Source organism: Asterias rubens, chromosome 9 (genome assembly GCF_902459465.1).
Source record: "Asterias rubens chromosome 9, eAstRub1.3, whole genome shotgun sequence".
Taxonomy (NCBI): domain Eukaryota; kingdom Metazoa; phylum Echinodermata; class Asteroidea; order Forcipulatida; family Asteriidae; genus Asterias; species Asterias rubens.
Window position 1 is genome coordinate 17,176,980 of NC_047070.1, and position 17,366 is coordinate 17,194,345.

Sequence of the window (17,366 nt, forward strand, 5' to 3'; positions counted from 1 at the left end):
TTAACCATTAAATAAGAAAAATTTTATTTTTTAGTAAAAATGGGTAGGGCTTGAACCGGGGACCTTCAGCTCTGTAAGCCCACTCTCTCACTGCTGTGCTACCGAGCTGTTATAAAAACTTAACGGTTTTTGGAGTGATGAAGTTAAAAATGGCTGACTTAGAAATTTTTTCAAAATATTTTCTCCAAGGCTAGACCCTTGGATTTTTAGCTGATCTGAGGGCTGAGCAAGGGGTGACCAAGGGCCTTGGAGCTTGGCTTTGGGAGTAAAATTTCTAAGTGCTGAGGGGCCAAGGAGGTTGCTGGATAGTAAGTCGGCCACTGGGTTGGGCTGGATGGGATGAGGGCTTGGTATGATGGTAGGAGTGATGGGGTTGGGATGAGAGCTTGGGTATTGGGTTGGAATTGTTTGGATGGGGATTGGGGTGATGGGTTGGACTTGTGATGAGAGCTTTGAATGATGGGCTGGGCTGGTTGGGATGATGGTAGGAGTGATGGGGTTGGGATGAGGGCTTGGGTGTTGGGTTGGGATGGTTTAGATGGGGGATGGGGGTGATGGGTTGGACTTGTGATTGGAGCTTGGAGTGATGGACTGAGCTGGTTGGGAGGAGGGCTTAGGGGATGGTTTGGATGAGGGCTTCCTTGGAGGTGTGGGTTGGGCTTGTAGGTTTGGAATGGGGGATTCGGGCGCTGGGATGATATTGTTGAGATGAGGGCTTAGTGGGACTCGTGAGATGGGGGAATGGTTTGGGATGAGGACTACAGGCGATTGGATGGACTTGTTGAGATGGGGGCTTTGGGGGATGGTTTGGGATGAGGGCATGGGGCGATCGAAGACTTAATGAGATGGGGGACTTGATTTAAAGCAACAGTGACAATAACTTTGAAGGTATTTTTTTAAAGCCATTATTTTTTCCTAACGCCAAAGGTATTTTAAAGGTTGTAATTTTGAATTAAAGGTTGTAACAATTTCTTTCAAATTGAGTTTAAAGGGGTGGAACTCATTTTAAATATTGAAATGATTATTTAAAGGTATAATTTAAAGGTAGGGTATTTTGGGTGGCTTAAAGGTGTGACAAAGGTTTAGTAATAATTTCTTTCAAATTGAGTTTAAAGGGGTGGAACTTTGTTTAAAATTGAAACTGGTTTTTTTAAGGTATGATTTAAAGGTGGGGTATTTCAGGGTAGCTTAAAGGTGTGGTTAAGTAATAATTTCTTTCAAATTGAGTTGAAAGGAGTTGGACTTTTTTCATATTGAAATTGTTTATCTGAAGGTATGATTAAAGGTAGGGTCTTTTGGGGTGGCTTAAAGGTGTGAGACCAAGGTTAAGTTATTATTTCTTTCAAATTGAGTTTAAAGGGGTGGAACTTTCTTTAATATTGAAATTGTTTATCTGAAGGTATGATTAAAGGTAGGGTCTTTTGGGGTGGCTTAAAGGTGTGAGACCAAGGTTTAGTAATAATTACATTCAAATTGAGTTTAAAGGGGTGGAACTTTTTTAAATATTGAAATGGTTTATTTTAAGGTATGATTTTAATAGTAACCATAATACATTACTTTGACAATAATGCACGTAAAATAAGAGAGAAGAGAGATTTCTTGCTACAATTATAGATATATTTTATTTGAAAAACTCCAAAATAATAAGATACAAACAATTAATATATTCACTTAAAGCCATTATACACTTTCGGTAAACAGTATTGTCCAAGTCCCACACTTCGTGTATCACAACTTATATATAAAATAACAATCCTGTGGAAATTTAGGCTCAATCGGACATCGGAGTCGGGAGAAAATAACGGGAAAACCCACTCCTGTTTTCGCGCGTTTCGCCGTGTCATGACATGTGTTTATAACAAATCCGTAATTCTCGCTAACGAGAATTTATATTGTTTTGCCGTTTTCTCAAAAAGTAAAGCATTTCATGGACTAATATTTCAAGAGAAGTCTTTCACCATTACCTTCTGTAAACCCTGTAAATTATTTATAAATCGGTGAACTTTGTTTTTCTTCTTCTGTACCGAAAGGGTCCAATGGCTTTAAGGCTATAAACTTTCATAACTTTGAATCTATTGAGAATGATATTCTTTACACTATTTTGCTCAGTTTTATTTTAGACTAATTTCAATTGTCTTATTTGATAATACATGTATATGACAGCTTTAAAGGCACTGTACACGTTTAGAAATTACTTAAAATATATAATAGCATTAAACCTTACTTGGTATCAAGCAACGGAGCGCTGTTGATAGTATAAAACATTGTGAGAAACGGCTCCCTCTGAAGTAACATAGTTTTTGAGAAAGAGGTAGTTTTTCACTAGAATAATAAAAGGCTTCTGGCCAGAAGCCTTTTATTTTCATTTGAACTTGGATACACCAAGTGAGAATATTGGACTTTGACGAATACCAAAGGTGTTCAGTGCCTTTAAATAACTTGCACTATGAAATCAGGGGTCGATTTCACAAAGAGTTAGGACTAGTCCTAACTTAGGACTAGTCCTAGGAGATATACAAATTGCATGGATAATCCTAAGTTAGGATGAGTAACTTGTCCTAACTCGAGATAAGACTAGTCCTAACTCTTTGTGAAATCCATCCCAGTTATATAAATTAGATACATTTAATCAATGATCTCCAACTTCAAATACCACAATGTGTGCTTTGCTTGTAAATGTTGAGCTTACTTTTACAATAAACATTCCTAAACAAACAATGGGTAGGATTGCATCATGGTCCAATTTCATAGAGCTGCTTAATGGCAAGCAAGTTGTTTTGCTTATCATAGCAAAAATGATTGCTTAAACGTAAACCTGTTTAACGAGCGGTTGCTGGCTTAAGCATGTAAACAAACTGAGGCACACCATTTTAGATCGGTTGCTTAGGCAAAAAAGAAGAAGGTGCTGACAAAATGAAGGGCGAAATAAATGCAGAGTGGCGATAAAAAAAATCATCACCTTCTCTGTCTGATATGTATTGTTTGTAGTGGTTTAAAGCGCCCCTTAAAATGACTTGATAGTAAACAAGTAGAAGATACATTCTACACCATTTCTGAAGTATTTTAGACACTCGTTTACTTCGCTAGGTGCGCCCGTTCAGCACAAAATCTACCGCTAAGCAGCTCTATGAAATTGGGCCCTGGGACTTACTTAACATCAATTAAACTTTCTTAAATCTTACAAATCAAGTGAGTCCAAAAGTTGTTTATCCACAATTACTTGATGTTTTGAATAACCTGAACAATATTTTATGCTTCCATTTTAGATTTCTCCCTCAAAAAGCCTTCAAGAATGAAGTGCTATGAAAAATTACCGAAAACAGACATGTAGTCGTACAAAATTAGGCAAATTGCAAAATGGAAAGGTCAAATGACCAGGCCCTCCTGGTGGTATCAATTTACCCTTGCAAGGTTAATCTCAAGAACCATAAATGTTACTTGGTTTCTTAAATAAACCTGTTTGTTTTACTTACAACTTTTACTTACACAAAAATGTATCTTTCATATATATGAAATGATAATATTTTGATATTTATTGCAACCTATATAATTAGTATTACACAAAACTTTGGCATTTCGATCTTCAACTCTACAAAACATCCATATCTGTACCATACAAACAACTTTTACAATAGTATGCTTTTTAAGGAATGTGCTCAATTAATTATATAACATGTATAAGGGTGTTGTTAATCATAAACATGTTTACTATTTTTTAAATCTGTAATCAATCTGTAGGGACCAGCCACGCATAATGGGTTAGACTGGTGTCCGCATAAACTCCCCATCAATGTTGTGGCATGTGAGGTATTCTGTTTGTATAAGTGCTGCAAAAACAGACCACTTTTTGATGTTAGTGTAAAACACCTACATGGAATTTACATGTACCTCTGTTCGGTTGTTTGATACTTAGTGGGCACTGTTGCAGGTGTCAGGAATCGACTAGTAGATATCATGGCACACCTTCAAAATACAAACAAATAAAATCAATTACTTACTGGGTAAGTTTGTACAGTTTTGGGTTGAGCAAAGAACAATTGACTAGTGCGGGACTTGAAAATGCCTAGATGCTCCACCAACGGGTGATTAAGCCCTATGTTGGCACCCTCCATAACACACTAATATAGGGCCAAATGCCTAGATGCTCCACCAACGGGTGATTAAGCCCTATGTTGGCACCCTCCATAACACACTAATATAGGGCCAAATGCCTAGATGCTCCACCAACGGGTGATTAAGCCCTATGTTGGCACCCTCCATAACACACTAATATAGGGCCAAATGCCTAGATGCTCCACCAACGGGTGATTAAGCCCTATGTTGGCACCCTCCATAACACACTAATATAGGGCCAAATGCCTAGATGCTCCACCAACGGGTGATTAAGCCCTATGTTGGCACCCTCCATAACACACTAATATAGGGCCAAATGCCTAGATGCTCCACCAACGGGTGATTAAGCCCTATGTTGGCACCCTCCATAACACACTAATATAGGGCCAAATGCCTAGATGCTCCACCAACGGGTGATTAAGCCCTATGTTGGCACCCTCCATAACACACTAATATACATGTAGGGCCAAATCCATTGTTGAAACACTCAACGAAGCGTAAACTCATCAACAGGTCAAAATGTATCCATTAAAACAATAAGGGTAAAAGTTGAAGATATGAAGCAATCAATCACAACAGCAAAAACCACGTAAAATATAGAGATCTTGAAAAAGTTACCCTGAGATCCACAAGAGAAAAATATTTCAAATGAAACCAGTATAAAATGGTAAAAGGAGAATGCACAAAATACCAAAACCATTAGAACCACTCGATAATAGCACAAAATGCAGTAAAACAGCAGGGCAATAAGACTCCACACAACTATTTTTTGTATCTTCAGAAATACTTTCTTTGGCCCTCACTTGCCCTTCCCCGACCCCAAATCTTTGAGTCTTGCACTGCCATGTACAGTAGGTTAAACTACTGAGTGATACTACTGTTTCAATAGTCAAGGTTTCCCTTACCTTTTATCAAGGCGAGAGCAGTTCATTTTCCAGACTTGTACATTGTTAGGAAGCGTATCAGCTGCAGGTCTCAGACATCTACTTGGTTGATGAGTAGACCTCTCTGGAGTATGCGACCCTCGCTGTGTCATGCAAACAAAGAACAAATTTATGTTTTTTTTTTAGCTTTTAGATTAGGTAGTTTGAGTATTGCACATTCAAGATCAACTTGAACAAAGTTAACACTATTTTTCTTTTGTTATACGTGTAAAGGTAAAAGAGTGTGTAATGATATAATTGAGTAAACTCAATCCTAATACTTTCACTGTTTTACTAAACAGAAAAAAGTCCACAAGCGCCAATGGACTGGATTAAAACAAGATAAACAACAGACCATAAAACACTCGAGGGGCTAGTTTTTCCACTCAATTTTCAAGAAAATTACAGGGAGAAAACTCCACACTGATGACCAACAAACAAATGAACAGATAAGTTGTCAAATTAGTTTATGTGATTTTGTTCAAGCGGATCTTTAATTATCGCAATGCATGGCATCTGCAAAATGTCACGATGTGATGAATTGCTCACTGTATTTTTCACTCATCCACTATAACATAATATAACAAATAAAAGTTTCTTTATTTGTCACCATCAATCTGTTCAAAATCTCTTGATGCATCTCAAACTGAGGGTTGTTCATATAGTTAAATGTAACTGTTGATGAAGACATCATTGATGCTTATAAATCTATCTGTGTTAAGTAGCTTTTGTTGGGCCAAGTTTGTAAAGAGCCAAAATAAGAGCATTTGGGGCCATTAGTTGCTGAACCAACCAAATTTGAAACTGGTGCTTACCCGTTGAAGAGGTAGACATAGCGTACAGACCACATCTGTCACGGCAGCATTTGCATCATGCATCTTTTGGAGAGGTACACTTCATCTGAAATCGTCATGTCTGTATCAAGTTTATCTAAAAACAAATGAACAATATTTTATGAAAAGAGTGTGGTGTTGTTTTTCTTCATTTGCAGCAATGATTTGATAATTCTTTGATCATCACTGTATTCGTTGGCCATATAAGTAAACTCAAAACACTCCTTTAAACAATAATCAGAATAAAAAAGGTGTTGCATGCGACAATCTGTAGGCTAGTGGGAAAACACACAACTGAAATTGCTGGGGTTGGAAGAAGTATATTCTGATCTCAACCTCTTCCCAATGTGCGATGAAAGCTTTATTAGGAAATAATTGAAACTTGAAAAATAGGTCAAAAATTGAAAAAACGTCAAGGGGTAAGTCCAGGCATTTTGTCAAATTTTTGCCAAATTTGGATTTTTTAATTTATGCTCTAAAATGATGCAGTAGGCTCTACTGATGCCTTTTAATGCAACATGGACATTGAAAAAAGGGTCAAGAATTGAAAAAACGTCAAGGGGTAAGTTCAGGCATTTTGTCAAATTTGTGCCAAATTTGGAGTTTTGAATTTATGCTCTAAAATGATGCAGTAGGCTATTGATGCCTTTTAATGCAACTTGGACCTAAATATAAGCTTGAAAAAAGGGTCAAAAATTGAAAAAACGTCAAGGGGTAAGTCCAGGCATTTTGTCAAATTTTGAGTTTTGAATTTATGCTCTAAAATGATGCAGTAGGCTCTACTGATGCCTTTTAATGCAACTTGGACCTAGATATAAGCTTTATTTAGTGAATTAGTGAAACTTGAAAAAGGGGTCAAAAATTGAAAAAACGTCAAGGGGTAAGTCCAGGCATTTTGTCAAATTTTGGCCAAATTTTGAGTTTTTTGAATTTATGCTCTAAAATGATGCAGTAGGCTCTACTGATGCCTTTTAATGCATCTTGGACCTAGATATAAGCTTTATTTAGTGAATTATTTAAACTTTAAAAAAGGGTCAAAAATTGAAAAAACGTCAAGGGGTAAGTCCAGGCATTTTGTCAAATTTTTGCCGAATTTTGAGTTTTGATTTTATGCTCTAAAATGATGCAGTAGGCTCTACTGATGCCTTTTAATGCAACTTGGACATAGATATAATCTTGATTAAGGGAATTATTTAAACTTAAAAAAAGGGTCAACAATTGAAAAAACGTCAAGGGGTAAGTCCAGGCATTTTATCAAATTTTGGCCAAATTTGGAGTTTGGAATTTATGCTCTAAAATGATGCAGTAGGCTCTACTGATGCCTTTTAATGCAACTTGGACCTAAATATAAGCTTGATTAAGGGAATTATTTAAACTTGAAAAAAGGGTCAAAATTGAAAAAACGTCAAGGGTAACGTCCAGGCATTTTGTCAAATTTTGAGTTTTGAATTTATGCTCTAAAATGATGCAGTAGGCTCTACTGATGCCTTTTAATGCAACTTGGACCTAGATATAAGCTTTATTTAGTGAATTAGTGAAACTTGAAAAAGGGGTCAAAAATTGAAAAAACGTCAAGGGGTAAGTCCAGGCATTTTGTCAAATTTTGGCCAAACTTTGAGTTTTTTGAATTTATGCTCTAAAATGATGCAGTAGGCTCTACTGATGCCTTTTAATGCAACTTGGACCTAGATATAAGCTTTATTTAGTGAATTATTTAAACTTTAAAAAAGGGTCAAAAATTGAAAAAACGTCAAGGGGTAAGTCCAGGCATTTTGTCAAATTTTTGCCGAATTTTGAGTTTTGATTTTATGCTCTAAAATGATGCAGTAGGCTCTACTGATGCCTTTTAATGCAACTTGGACCTAGATATAAGCTTGATTAAGGGAATTATTTAAACTTTAAAAAAGGGTCAAAAATTGAAAAAACGTCAAGGGGTAAGTCCAGGCATTTTGTCAAATTTTTGCCGAATTTTGAGTTTTGATTTTATGCTCTAAAATGATGCAGTAGGCTCTACTGATGCCTTTTAATGCAACTTGGACATAGATATAATCTTGATTAAGGGAATTATTTAAACTTAAAAAAAGGGTCAACAATTGAAAAAACGTCAAGGGGTAAGTCCAGGCATTTTATCAAATTTTGGCCAAATTTTGAGTTTTTAATTTATGCTCTAAAAAGATGCAGTAGGCTCTACTGATGCATTTTTATGCAACATGGACCGAGATATAAGCTTTATTGAGTGAATTAGTGAAACTTTAAAAAAGGGTCAAAAATTGAAAAAACGTCAAGGGGTAAGTCCAGGCATTTTGTCAAATTTGTGCCAAATTTGGAGTTTTGAATTTATGCTCTTAAATGATGTAGTAGGCTATTGATGCCTTTTAATGCAACTTGGACCTAGATATAAGCTTGATTAAGGGAATTATTTAAACTTGAAAAAGGGTCAAAAATTGAAAAAACGTCAAGGGGTAAGTCCAGGCATTTTATCAAATTTTGGCCAAATTTTGAGTTTTGAATTTATGCTCTAAAATGATGCAGTAGGCTCTACTGATGCCTTTTAATGCAACTTGGACCTAGATATAAGCTTGATTAAGGGAATTATTTAAACTTGAAAAAAGGGTCAAAAATTGAAAAAACGTCAAGGGGTAAGTCAAGGCATTTTGTCAAATTCGGGCCAAATTTTGAGTTTTTAATTTATGCTCTAAAAAGATGCAGTAGGCTCTACTGATGCCTTTTAATGCAACTTGGACCTAGATATAATCTTGATTAAGGGAATTATTTAAACTTGAAAAAAGGGTCAACAATTGAAAAAACGTCAAGGGGTAAGTCCAGGCATTCTATCAATGTTTGGCCAAATTTTGAGTTTTGAATTTATGCTCTAAAAAGATGCAGTAGGCTCTACTGATGCCTTTTAATGCAACTTGGACCTAGATATAATCTTGATTAAGGGAATTATTTAAACTTGAAAAAAGGGTCAACAATTGAAAAAACGTCAAGGGGCAAGTCCAGGCATTCTATCAATGTTTGGCCAAATTTTGAGTTTTGAATTTATGCTCTAAAATGATGCAGTAGGCTCTACTGATGCCTTTTAATGCAACTTGGACCTAGATATAATCTTGATTAAGGGAATTATTTAAACTTGAAAAAAGGGTCAAAAATTGAAAAAATGTCAAGGGGTAAGTCCAGGCATTTTGTCAAATTTGTGCCAAATTTTGAGTTTTGAATTTATGCTCTAAAATGATGCAGTAGGCTCTACTGATGCCTTTTAATGCAACTTGGACCTAGATATAATCTTGATTAAGGGAATTATTTAAACTTGAAAAAGGGTCAACAATTGAAAAAACGTCAAGGGGTAAGTCCAGGCATTCTATCAATGTTTGGCCAAATTTTGAGTTTTGAATTTATGCTCTAAAAAGATGCAGTAGGCTCTACTGATGCCTTTTAATGCAACTTGGACCTAGATATAATCTTGATTAAGGGAATTATTTAAACTTGAAAAAAGGGTCAAAAATTGAAAAAACGTCAAGGGGTAAGTCCAGGCATTTTGTCAAATTTGTGCCAAATTTTGAGTTTTGAATTTATGCTCTAAAATGATGCAGTAGGCTCTACTGATGCCTTTTAATGCAACTTGGACATAGATATAATCTTGATTAAGGGAATTATTTAAACTTGAAAAAAGGGTCAACAATTGAAAAAACGTCAAGGGGTAAGTCAAGGCATTTTGTCAAATTCGGGCCAAATTTTGAGTTTTTAATTTATGCTCTAAAAAGATGCAGTAGGCTCTACTGATGCCTTTTAATGCAACTTGGACCTAGATATAATCTTGATTAAGGGAATTATTTAAACTTGAAAAAAGGGTCAACAATTGAAAAAACGTCAAGGGGTAAGTCCAGGCATTTTGTCAAATTTTTGCCAAATTTTGAGTTTTGAATTTATACTCTAAAAAGATGCAGTAGGCTCTACTGATGCATTTTTATGCAACATGGACCGAGATATAAGCTTTATTGAGTGAATTAGTGAAACTTGAAAAAAAGGGTCAAGAATTGAAAAAAACGTCAAGGGGTAAGTCCAGGCATTTTGTCAAATTTTGGCCAAATTTGGAGTTTTGAATTTATGCTCTAAAATGATGCAGTAGGCTCTACTGATGCCTTTTAATGCAACTTGGACCTAGATATAAGCTTGATTAAGGGACTTATTTAAACTTGAACAAAGGGTCAAAAATTGAAAAAACATCAAGGGGTAAGTCCAGGCATTTTGTCAAATTTTGGCCAAATTTTGAGTTTTGAATTTATGCTCTAAAATGATGCAGTAGGCTCTACTGATGCCTTTTTATGCAACATGGACCGAGATATAAGCTTTATTTAGTGAATTAGTGAAACTTGAAAAAAGGGTCAAGAATTGAAAAAAGGGTCAAGAATTGAAAAAACGTCAAGGGGTAAGTTCAGGCATTTTGTCAAATTTGTGCCAAATTTTGAGTTTTGAATTTATGCTCTAAAATGATGCGGTAGGCTCTACTGATGCCTTTTTATGCAACGTGGACCGAGATATAAGCTTTATTTAGTGAATTATTGAAACTTGTTACAGAGATGAACTAAGCCAGCACGACCATAGAGTGAAATATTGATTGTTGCTACATTGTTTGAACTGGCTTTTGGCCAGAGGACAAGTGTTAACCGAGGCATGGTGACGATTATACGTCAAGGAATGGTCTCTTAAGGGTCAACCATATTGAAATAAAACTAGAGTAAAATAAAAATCTGTTTTTAAGTATTTTTTTTTAAGCCTAGTATCATCAAACTGTCTGAAATCCCTTGATGCATCTCAAATTAACGGTTGTTCAAAGAGTTAAATTTACCTGTTGATTAAGACATCCTTGAACCTTGATGGTAAGCTTCATGTATATATCTTCTTCTGGAGAGGAAGACTTTATCCGACATAGGTATGTCCGCAGGTAGCCTAAATGCAAACAAACAAAACAAAAATAAATCAAATATTTTGTGAAAACGCGTGCTGTTTCTCAAGATGATGTGCTCATAAGAAGGCTAATTAAAAGCACAATACAAAATATTGATCACATTTCTTTGTAAGTGTTTTCGAAGTAATGACTCGAGTCTACAAGAAGTGTTAGAAGAAAAAAAACATAAGGAACTTTAGGGTCGATAGATAATGATAGTTGCTGAAACCATATGTTGAAACTGTTGCTTACCTGTTGCTGGAGATGTATGTACTTCTGGAGAAGTAGACTTCATCTGACAATGACGTGTCTGTGTAAGTGAAGCCTAAATGAAATCAAAATACAAACAATATTTTGTGAAAGAGGAGTGTTGTTTCTGCTTCAACTGCATCAAATAGGCCTAATGCTTGATAATACTTTGACCATAAGAGGGCGCCATACAAGAAGTCTCAAAACACTTGTTTTAAAACAATAACAACAAAGCATAATAAAAAAGATGGCCAATGTTTTTAGTGTTTTCTCCAACATACACTTTTTGGGTGTTTTGTTGGGTGGCGATTCAGTGACACTTCCACTCTTTCAGTTTATTGGTGAATCTTTGAATTTAAACAGGTTTTAACATGTTTGAACAAAATTAACATACAAGCCAGTTAATGTTTGTTCATATATAGTTTCATTTACCTGTTGATGACGACATCCTTGAATCTTGATGGTGGGCTTCACGCATCTACTTCTGATGGAGAGGTCGACTTCATCTGATGATGGTGTGTCTGCAGCTAGCCTAAGTGCAAACAAATTATAATTTATTCATAATCAAACTATTCATAATACCTCAGACAGTTTCGCTATTCCTATAGGTGGAATGCGCGTCACGTGGGGGTGTTTAAACCGTTGACAATGTCAATGACCAGTGTTGTCTGAGCTAGTCTTGATGCAAGACTTGTTACGGGCGATGCAGGTGCTGTCGGTGAGTTGGCCGCGCTGTATGTGAAAGGAAAACCAGCGAATATGCACCAAGACTATACGCGCATGTGCCACACGGATCCAGAAAACACACGCATAGGGGACATCTTACATGTACATTCAACATGTATACTGAACACACCATGGAGGTGGAAACATACAGAGCTCAAGCACTCGGAAACAGATAAGTTTTACAGAGTTTCTAACTTCATTATGCCTTTTAACCCAAAAGGTATTTATAATTGGGAATCAAAGAGCAAGTTCCGGTGGCGACCATTTGTCAACCACTGGTCAATGTTCCATGGTTACCTATGCATTCAATACATCCTGGGTGCCAGGCAAAATCAACCAATGGTCGACTATAGTCGACTATAGTGCCTGACTCGAACTTGCTCCTAGTGTGTTAATCTGTTTTCAACTATTGGTTAAAACCCGCCGAGGCCTGGTTCTTGATTATTTACCTCGACTTGGTCTCGGTAAAATTATCAAGAACCAGGCCTCGTTGGGATTAAACCACTAGTTGAAAACCTCTTCACCACACATTGATTCTTTTATTCAATGCAAACAAGTAATGAACTGTGTTCTGTGAAAATGAATGAACTGCCAATAAGGTATCAAGGCCATGGAACAAAGAGCAGGCCTGTATGCTTTGTGTTTGAAAGAGCATGGGCACCAAGGCATTTTCTCATTGGTAAAGGGCAGCCTGTAAGGAAATTGTAAATTTCTTCTTAAGCATTTCAAGGGCACCAAGGCAATGACCAGGGGACACGGAGGCCTTTGTTGCATATCAGTTCTGAAAGAGAATCAAGCAGGTAAAGGGATACGTTAAGAAGAAACTTTTATGCAAACCATTAAAGCACCAACTAGGGAAGCCTGGAATGATGGTGCAACTTGCTGCCAAACAATACAAGAAACACGGGGGCAAGCCTTTCATAACTAGTGTTCTGTGTTGTTTTACACGCGTTACAAACAAATCGAGACAGTACAACTTTGAGGTCTCGAAATCAAGAAATTTGAAAGCACACAACTTTGTGTGACGAGAGTGTTTTTCTTTCATTATTATCTCGCAACTTTGATGACCAATTGAGCTCAAATTTTCACAAAGTGAGATGACTAGTCTTTGACAATTACCAAGTGTCCACTGTCTTTAAGGTGGCTTATCAGTTTACCTGTTGTTGGAATAGACATCCTCGCATCAGGTATCCTTTTGTGGTGGTTTCCAACAATAGTGTGTCTGTGGCTTGCCTAATACAAACAAAATAAAAACAATGTTTGTGAAAAGGGTGTGTTACTGTTTGCCACCAATTGTCGCATCAATTAGCTCTTACCATAAGGGCGTCGTTAGCAGGCCTGCTACTTCACGGAGGCAAAAAGGCTATTGCCTCCACGCCCCCTGGTCATTGCTTTGGTAACCTTTAAATGCTCCCGTACAAAATTCCTCATCTCGCGCACTTTATGAGGGAGAAAATGCCTTGGTGCCCTTGGAAAGCATACAGGCCTGCATTAGGTACATGTAATCTGAATATACTTGCTTTATATCTTCCTGGTTATTATGCCCTAAACAATGAGCAATTTAAAGAGAGGATGGAACCTCTTATACCGTTCTTGGTTATCTGCTGGGGAAGTATTGTTGAGTAAGTGGGTTATGGCTAGACCAATTTTAGTGGTGAGCTTTACATCAATTTGTTTTTAGAACTCCACCAAGGGCAAGTGGATCAAGAAAATTATCTGTGTTTAATTATGGGGCAATATTGCTGAAGTGCAAGCTTCAGGCTTGATGCAAGATTTCCATTTGTTCATGTTTTGGTGCCATGCAAAGGTTGACTGTGTTCTTTCTCTGTGCCATTTGATTACTCTTTATCATTAGCTGTGTCTCAAATTAGTGTACTGGACAATATTTAAGTAATCTTAAAACATTTGCTTTTAACAATAAGGATAGCGCAAAAGAAGGCCATATTTGTGTTGCTTTCTTTCACGTACACTTTGGGGGTGTTTTGTTGGGTGGGGATTCAATGACACTTCCACTCTTTCAGTTTTTTGGTGAACCTTGCACTTCACAGGTTTTCACATGTTTGATGACAATTTATGTACAAGCCAGTTAATTGTTGTTTACAGTTTCATTTACCTGTAAAAAGAGACATCCTTGAATCTTGATGGTAAGCTTCATGCATCTACTTCTTATGGAGAGGTAGAGTTCATCTGATGATGGTGTGTCTGCAGCTAGCCTAAATGAAAACAAATTATAAACTACACATAATCAAACTATTCAATGCAAACAAGTTTTGACTGTATTCTGTGAAAATGGATAAACTACATGTACCTGGAACCATGGCAAAGAGTTTGACTGTGTTCTTTCTCTGTACAATTTGATACTCATTATCATAAGTGGTGTCTCAACTCGACAATATTTGTTACCATAAGAGGGCGCCATACAAGTTATCTCAAAACACTTGCTTTTAATTATAAGTTTATTGTGTAAGTGTTGTGGCCGAGCAGTTAAGAGCACTGGTGTATCTGATCAGCAGAGTGTGGGTGCGAATCCCCAGCTATGACACTTGTGTCCTTAAGCGAGATACTTAACCATTGTTTTGTTCTTCAGATAGGACGTAAAAGAACCCAGTGCACTTATCAAAAAGAAAAGGAGTTGGCCTCGATTTTCCTGGTCTGATCGGTTGCAAACTACGTCGCAGCACCTTGTAAAACATAACATGGTGATAACTAAAAGATTAGGTAACATAATTCAAACGTAGTCCCACATCTTGCAGGAAAAACTGTTAGTTACAGCGCCAGAAGCGTCACTGAGTGACGTACATGTGCACTACATTGTATATAAGAAGCCACAGTTATTATTATAGCAGAAATATGGCCCATGTTTATTTTGTTTTCTTGCACGTACATGTTGGGGGTGTTTTGTTGTGTGGGATTCAGTATGACACTTCCACTCCTTCAATTATTTTATGAATCTTTGTACTTGAACAGGTCTCAACATGTTTGAACAAAATTACAAGCCAGGACACAAAACAAATCCCAAATCTCTTGATGCATCTCCAGTTAATGATTGTTCATATATTTCAATTTACCTGTTGATGAAGACATCCTTGCATCTTGATGGTCGGCTTCATGCATCTACATAAAGAGAGGTAGACTTCATCTGATGACGGTGTGTCTGCAGCTGGCCTAAATGCAAACAAATTATAAACTACACATAAGTCAAACTATTCAACGCAAACAAATGAACTGTATTCTGTGAAAATGGATGAACTACCAATAAGGTAGTGTGCTTTGTGTTTCAAAGGACACGACACCGGCACCAAAGCATTTACTCCTAGGTAAAAGGCAACCTGTGTAGAAATAAATTGTAAATTTCTGCTTGAGCATTTTAAGTGCAGCAAGGCAATGCGGCATATGCCTGTGGGATCAGGCCTGAAAGAGAATCAAGCAGTAAGGGATACGTTGAGAAGAAACTAATATATGCAAACCATTAAAGCACCCACTAGGGAAGCATGGAACGATGGCGCAACTTGCTGCCAAACAATACAAGAAGCACAGGGGCAAGCCCTTTGTCTGTCTTAATTACTGCTGTGTTATTTTACATATTTCACATACAAATTGATACAGCTTGACGCCCCTTCCAGTGAACGAAGCAAAATGCAGAGTTCAAACTGGTAAAAGGTATTTCAACTCAATACTTTTCTCAAAGTGTTGTATTATCAAACTGTCCAGAAACTGTTATTGCATTCATATTTAAGGTGGCTTATAAGTTTACCTGTTGTTGGAAAAGACATCCTCGCATCAGGCATCCTTTTGTGGTGGTGTCCGAAAATGGTGTGTCTGTGGAAAACCTAATGCAAACAAAATAAAACAACTTTTCGTGAAGAGGATGCGTTTCTGTTTGCCTTTAATTGCTGCAACAATTTGCTTCAAGGAGGGGCCTGATTGATACTTCACAGAGGCAACAAAGGTGATTGCCTCCAAAGGCCTTTTCATAAATACCCATTTTGGGAAGGGCAAATTGTTGAATAAGGTGCATGTTGGTCTCGCTAGCTTGATCAGCGTGCACTTCTATCCATGCAAATAACGCATGTACCGAGTATTTGGGATAAGGTCTATGCCCTCCGAAAAAAAATAATGAAGGTCACCCACTTCTGTCAGAGTCAGACAATTGAGGTATAAAGTGACTTGGGTACGAAATGATTCGGGTACGAAGTGACCCGGGTACGACAATTTGGGTACGAAGTGACTTGGGTATAAAGTGACCTGGGTGGGAAGTGACAGACATCATGTCCTGGTGCCCTTGCCTGGTATGGGCCCTCTAGTCTAAAAAATGAATCAGTCAAACAGCCTGCATGTTATCCAATTCCAACAACACTTGCTTATATATTTGGACTGGGTGCCCTCATTCACTAATTTAATTCTGTCACTGTCAGTTATAAACAAAGTAAAAAAATAAGTGTGCTTAATTTACCAGAAAGCCTGCACAAATTCACCACTTCAGGAGTCAAATTGAGTGCAGGGGTGTCTAGGGAAATTGTTGGCACTTGTTAATTAAAACGCACAATTAAAAGGGAAAAGTTTCCGTATGGCGCCACCACTTTTTCATTCGATATGAAAATTTCATATCAAATTATTTCATTGAAATAATATAGTAGGCCTATCTAACTTTCCTCAATGAGATATAATCCCTTTTTGTAAAAATGAGTGAAAAGGTGGTGGCGCCATACGGAAAGTTATCCATCCGTCGAGTTGTCTTGGTCCTAAGTCTGACGGTTGAATCAACCATGGAGGTAGAATTCTACCTCCATGAATCAACAATCTATCAAGTTGTCCGAACGGACGAGTTGTCCGAACGGACGAGTTGTCTCAACCGTCGAGTTGTCTCAACCGTCGAGTTGTCCCGAACGGTCGACATGGTCGAGTTATCCGAACGGTCGAGTTGTCTGAACACCGTGGCGTGCGTGGGGCCAAAATAGTAACATTACATTCGGTGAGGGATCGGATCCGGAGTCAGTCTGTGGATACAGTGGAATCTGAAAACTTTCAACAGAATCTTCATTTTCTTTATCAAATAAGCAACTCACCATTACATTTGTCTGGTGGTAGTTAAGTCCTTGGAACTCGGTAAAAACTGAACTTTGTCGGAGACTGATGAGGCACTTGATGTTGACGCATCCATTTGGCTTTAAAAATGGCGGCAAGCCTGTGACGTCGTAATACGTCTCGATAGACTGGTCCGAAGATCGCGTAGCGATCTACATGATCTTTGGGCTTGTCCCCTGACTTAAGTGTGCCGTCAGTCGGCCTGCTTGTGTCATGTGATCATGAAAGACTTTCGGCAGACAAATACAAACAAATTTGCATAACAAAAAGGCTCATAGGCGGTTATGGTTTATTAAAAATCTATTCAAATCGTTGCCAGCAGCAGAGTTTTATGAATTTGTGACTGATATCATGCTCATTTCTGCTTAGCAGAATTAATGTCATTAGTGTCAAGCAATATTTCCTGCTTAAGCAGCTCTATGAAAATTGGGTCCTGTTGATCGTTCCTTCACCCAGATATAGGAGGAAGCTTTTTCACTCACTATATAC

The 17,366-nt window shown here is 37.4% G+C and overlaps 1 long non-coding RNA gene across 1 annotated transcript; it reads right to left on the reverse strand.

Moving 5' to 3' along the window:
* Positions 1-2,534: 2,534 nt before the first annotated feature.
* LOC117294970 lies at positions 2,535-16,945 on the reverse strand. Its single transcript, XR_004519603.1, has 11 exons — positions 16,859-16,945; positions 15,547-15,622; positions 14,861-14,957; positions 13,906-14,005; positions 12,950-13,025; positions 11,499-11,598; positions 11,070-11,142; positions 10,719-10,819; positions 5,852-5,966; positions 5,019-5,140; positions 2,535-3,963 (listed from the first exon to the last, which is right to left on the reverse strand). It is a non-coding gene; the product is annotated as an uncharacterized LOC117294970 (long non-coding RNA).
* Between the last annotated feature and the right edge of the window lie 421 nt (positions 16,946-17,366).